At 37.6% G+C, this 6,000-nt stretch overlaps 1 protein-coding gene across 1 annotated transcript in view; it reads left to right on the top strand.

Moving 5' to 3' along the window:
- The first annotated feature begins 1,015 nt into the window (after positions 1–1,015).
- Positions 1,016–6,000, top strand: part of LOC145984084 (uncharacterized) — a 111,667-nt gene continuing 106,682 nt past the window's right edge. The window contains exon 1 of the mRNA XM_083117485.1: positions 1,016–1,040. The gene's annotated coding sequence lies outside the window, so the exon portion shown is untranslated. The remainder of the gene's footprint in view (positions 1,041–6,000) is intronic.

The raw sequence follows: 6,000 nt of genomic DNA, 5'->3' as shown, positions 1-6,000 counted from the left end.
TTGAACTAATTGCGACGCCTACTTGAAGTGATGCCCCAGCGCAAGCAAAGTTGCAGCGATAGGGAATTAATTCGATCAGTTGCTCGAATGAGAGACCACTGGCGACCATTTCCAGTAGAGCTTCGGTCGCTACGCCGAAAATTGCAGCTTTCAGTCGGAGCGGTCGGTTGCCTCGTGTGAATGTTCTTTTTTTCTGAACACAAAGTTCAGAATGTATCTTGAAGATTTATCTTGGGAACTCACTGGAAACCACTAGTGCCATAGAGAGAGAGGGAAGTGGTGCATTTAAGGAGCTATTGGGATTGAGCCCTCCCCCCAAAATATCGTCGAACCAGGAAAATAACTTGATTATCGACATATTTTATTTATTGTGAAGAGATAGACCTAACTGTTTGAGTTGGTGTTTAAAGTCCACTTTATGCACAGTAAGGCTAATCGACCTGGACCTACGGTTTAAAGTGGGATCCGAACCAGTGTGCCATGTGCCTCCACGGTAACGAACTCAGGACCCCTTGATTACAAGGCGACGACGCTACCACTGCGCCATCCGGGAGGCCCTTAGACCTAACTGTAAATGCAATGGTGGAGACATCAAGTCTGCACAGACAAAACCTTAGTACCAAAAAACACATCGTATATAAACCACTGATAGAGGGTGACAAATATTCGAACTGACAATCCCAAATCAATCACCATACATGGAGCAAAACAGTTATTTTTGCGTCTCTGCTCAGAATTAGCTGAGATTTGACATTTCAACTTAATGATTTATGTCCTTGTGTACAAGAAGTAAACCTCGCTGCCAAGATTAAATTGGTACCTAGAATGAAAACTTAACGATCATTTCTCTCTTGTTTGCATTCTATCTCCTTTCGAACAATTCTCCTATTATCACCCGTACACAGCGCTGATTGATACGTGCATGTAAGCGCCAAGCACCATAACTGAGCTATTGTGAAAGCGCAACAAAACACATAGTTTTGTTGAATCTACTGGCATTCTGCGCATCAGATACCCGCCAGTTGCCTGACCGGTGACACGTACGTATTTCCTCTCTATGTCTGCATTTTCGTTATATATTCTGTATGAGGTTCTTTACCTTCACTAATAATTAGTTGGGTAGCAAGGTATATTTCTATTACGATACCCTGCCCTCAGGTCCGTAGCCAAGATTTTATTTCTGGGGAGCTCATCCCTTATCAGCACAGGCGTCGCCAGAAATATTTATAGAGGGGACAGGCCACTAATACAACTTGATTAATAATAATAATTATTACCACGGTTATAATTGTTATTTTACAATTATAAGTTATTAAAAATAAGCCAATATTAATTCCAAATATATTGTTATTATTATAATTGTTATTATTATTATTATTATTATTATTATATAAATGTAGAGACTTTGTTACTCGATCCACCGTATGAGTGAATATCAAACACTGTTGTCCATTATCTTTATTACAGTTTGTACAGTTAGCGCACTGAAATTCATAGTTATTGTATTTTGTTATTAACTTTTACACATTCCGTTTAAAAAAAGGCTTGAAAAGTTAGGGCCAAATTTTACTCATAGAGTTTACATTGTGTGACCTGTCAGAAAGAAAACAATAAGTTTTGGAAACTGTGGAACCATTTATTCTTTGGATTAAATGATACAAAATAAAAATATAACCTGGTTCCTCTGTTAAACACTAAACGTTTTTCGATCTAATGTTTATTCTTGCTAAGGAAGTAAAATTAATTACCACTACACAGTGTTTAAATTAGATATTTCGGGGGAGCTTCAGCCCCCTTAGTCCTCCCCCTGGCTAGTTGCCTACCTGCCCTACATGTCTCCTAAAAACGACTGTTTCAGAGGCACATTTGATTCTTAAATATTTCAGATGTCATTGTCGAAAATTAAAATAATTTGTTTTAATTCCATTTCATACACAACTTAAACTTTGATCCGAATAATATAATTACACCTTACTCTTTTCCAACTCCGGGCATCTTGTCGGAAATAAGACAGCTAATATATATATACACTCTGTACTATAACGTACTCCCCATACAGTACAGAGTATCCCCAATGGAGTGGTAATGTAGCCATTGATACATTGCACCGGGGTTTAGATTCCACTCCAAACTGTAGGTCCAGTCCTGATTAGCTTATCTGAGCAGAAAGTGGACTTGAAACTACAGCTGCAAATAGGTTCGTGCACCAAAGTGCATTCACACATTGCATATTTGCCATATATTTTATTATTACTTTATGTCACTTTTCTACCTATCTAGTTTAATTACAACGATAAGGAAGAATGGTGAATTGATGAATTCTCTACAGGTTATTATCACCTCCCCCCCAAATCCGTGAGAGTTATTCACAAGTTATTGCGCGCGAATTCTATTACCATCTTTGAAGGTAAGTTTAGTAAAATTCCTGCTATATTCAGACACATGCTGAATGTACACGTGCTGCAGGCACGTGAACTCGCACGAGAAGCTCGAATGTTCTAATTCGTGCGCAGTGGCGGATGAACCTTCTCTTGAATGGGGTTACGAGCCCCCCCCTTTTTTCTAGTTGCTGTCATGTGAACTAGTCCAGCTCTGTGTTCGTGCATGCACTTGCAGGATGATTCACGTGCGAGACCACGCGCAAGTCGTTTCCTGTATATGTGAACTACTATAGTGTGAATACCCCATTAAGGTACTATTCCGCAAAGCCTAAAATCGTACACTTTATGCTGTGCGTCTTCATTCGTTAACTGTATCGCAAACTACAACTAGTTGGTAGACATATACCTACAAAAATACAGTGCTTCAAAAAAAATGCTCCTTCTGAAAGATTATTAATTTTAAAAGAATAATAGGATTTGCTGATTTTTGAAGATTTTTATGATTACTGTTAATGTTAATAGAAATAAATGGGATAGGTTCATTTGCATGTCTCTGTCCATCAGACGGAAATAGCCGAACAGTATCGAAGTCCATGCGTACTTGGCGAATTTCTTTTTCTAGGTGGACTACTGTGCTAATTGGCAAGTGTTTAGTATGGTGACTATTATTTATTTAAACGTTTTTACTAGTTACATATTATGTTCCAATTAATACGAGGCATGAACAATATGAATTCCAATTTTCTACCTTCCAAAGATCAAGTCCAATACGACCATTTCCTTCAGCTTTAATGATTTTTTCTAACTTAATATATTCTAATTAACCTAAGAATTGTACAAATTTTCAACATTATTACAGGCTACTATATTATCATTTTCTGGTTCATGATCATTTGAAGTTGTAGAACAAATGTATTTCTCTCTGTCACTCTCTTTACACGCATCAAATCCCTCATGTGAAAATATAATTTCATGCCGTCTAATATCGTGAAAATTTTAACATATTTTATAAAACACTAAATATGTAACTTCCTTTGTTGCAGCAGTATGACCTTTGTTTATTTTTTTTCTTTCTGGACTGGCAATAGTAAAAATAATGAAGGAACTAAAAAGAAGCATTAAACCAGATAGGTTTTCTTCTCATGATACACACAGAGCATAGAAAATTGATAAATTCGTACTTAAATTGCCAGAGATTTTTTTGGGGGGGGGGGAGAGGAGTGAGTGATCTTAATCTCAATACATTCCATATGAGTGCTCTCTCTCTCTCTCTCTCTCTCTCTCTCTCTCTCTCTCTCTCTCTCTCTCTCTCTCTGTCACGTGCGATCACACAAACACACACACAATCTATGTTGCAAACACAGGGGAACTCTGTAACTTAGTAAGAGGATAATGATTTTGAATCACATACATAATTTTTCAACATAACTGAATTAAAATACATGGGGCGAGTTGGTATTTTTTTAAAAAATATTTTTCGCTTTCAGCGTGCGTTCTCAAGTTGGTAGTAATGTAATTTTATAGCAAGCTAAACAGATTTGTAAAATCATTACCTAACAAAAATCATAACTAAAATACAGAAGAATCGGTTTTGACCTCATTCTCTTTACCAAGCGTGCTGTTGTTAGATGGTATAAAATCATTATCCCATGCTGTTTCTACCGTATATTGATCTTCCCACTCAAAATTTCTTAAATACCACACTGATAATAATACGTATATGAAGACGTATATTATGCACCAGAAACATAAATAAAACACATGTTATTTTACTACATTTAATGATCATTGATTGTGTGTAATTTGTTTGCAAGAAAATTTGCAGCAGAAACTAAGTTAAAAGGTAACTTACAGTGACCTTTCAAGTAGCAGTAAATGTAACTGACAAGGGAGGTTAGCTAAGTGTCCCCCTCCGATTTCTATGAAACTTGGCAGGTGTATAGAGGGGCCCAAAGGAAGAAATACTATTTTTTGTTTTGGCTAAAAAACGGTGTTAGGGGCAAAACCTCCCCTCTAATGTCAAGATGAGGACAAATTGAAGTGGGGATCTGACCCCTGTGTCCCCCTCCGATTTCCATGAAACTTGGCAGATGTATAGAGGGGGCCAAAGGAACAAAAACCTGTTATTTTCTTTCGGCTAAAAAATTGTGTAGGGGTTAGAAACCGCCTTCAAATGTCAAGATGAGGACAGATTGAAGTGGGGATCTGACTCCGAAACCACGTAAATCTGTCATAGGAACAACACGCTCATATAATTATAATTGGAACACACACAGCACAGAACTGTATGATTGTCGGTACCAAACGCAGTGCAATTGTAGAGAGATGCCGAATTCATAGACACCGTTGTTGTTCCCGGATATGCATGGGCATAACAATAGACGGATTAAAGCACGGTAACGGAGCATCAAAATAGCCGCACACGGGAACCATAATCCTATCAAGCATCACCTAGATATCATATAGGTGATATCCATAGCCAAGGATACAAGAGGGGGACACGGGGGTCAGATCCCCACTTCAATTTGTGCTCATCTTGACATTAGAGGGGAGGTTTTGCCCCCTAAAACCTTTTTTTAGCCGAAACAAAAAAATACCTATTTTTTTCCTTTTGGCCCTTCTATACACCTTCCAAGTTTCATGAAAATCGGAGGGGGACACAGGGGTCAGATCCCCACCTCAATTTGTCCACATCTTGACATTAGAGGGGAGGTTTTGCCCCCTAAAACCGTTTTTTAGACGAAACAAAAAAAAACACGTATTTCTTCCTTTGGGCCCCTCTATACACCTGCCAAGTTCCATGGAAATCGGAGGGGAGACTTAGATAACCTCCCTTGTGAGTTACATTTTAAAATGAGTAACTAGATCTGTAACTCAATTACTCTTTGATGCAAGTAACTATAACTGTAATGCAGCTACTTTTAAGAATTAACTTTTAACTGCTTTCTTTCTTTGGAAACATTGCTTTTTATTACGCAGCTGCAGCGAATACGGCTGTCCCAGACGGTTAGAGGACAAATTTCACTTCCTACTGATGAAGCAGAATTGCTATCAACCTGAAATAAGAGTGGGAGTTCTAGTTTTGATGACTGGTTGGAGAGACGTTCTCATGCGTCAGCACTCACATTCTATTTGCTTTCCTTATGAAGTTGCTACGGTATTACTTCGCAGTGCTGTGACAGCATCCTAACATGAACCTATTTTTTCACAATTGGTGGAACTAATTGTGTATTTGCAGTTTTATTTCGGATGAGCTAAATTTTCTTGTTCTTCTTCATGTTTATTATTATCCTTGGTGGGGCCGAATAATTTATTTACTGTTCACACACCCTGTGATAGTAATGCAGTTGTATTCTAGGAATGACGATAACGATTAGGGCACAGAATTTTGCCTTTTTGGTTGTTTTATTCTTCATGTAAATCCATTTTGCTTTAAGCATATTATATACTTCATTTTTGTACTTTCGTAAATATCATTACATATATTGTGGACACAATTTTTACACACCATTCATAATATGTATGTAATTCACAAAGTCTAGTTTCTCTGTCCTCTTTTACCGTTACCTTACGATTACTTAAATAGCAAGCGAACATATAGTTCGTTTGCTTTGGTGAT

Source organism: Lepisma saccharinum, chromosome 2 (genome assembly GCF_977018435.1).
Source record: "Lepisma saccharinum chromosome 2, izLepSacc3.1, whole genome shotgun sequence".
Classification (NCBI taxonomy): domain Eukaryota; kingdom Metazoa; phylum Arthropoda; class Insecta; order Zygentoma; family Lepismatidae; genus Lepisma; species Lepisma saccharinum.
Note: the sequence above shows the minus strand (reverse complement) of the source record. Positions and strands in the feature narration are given on the sequence as shown.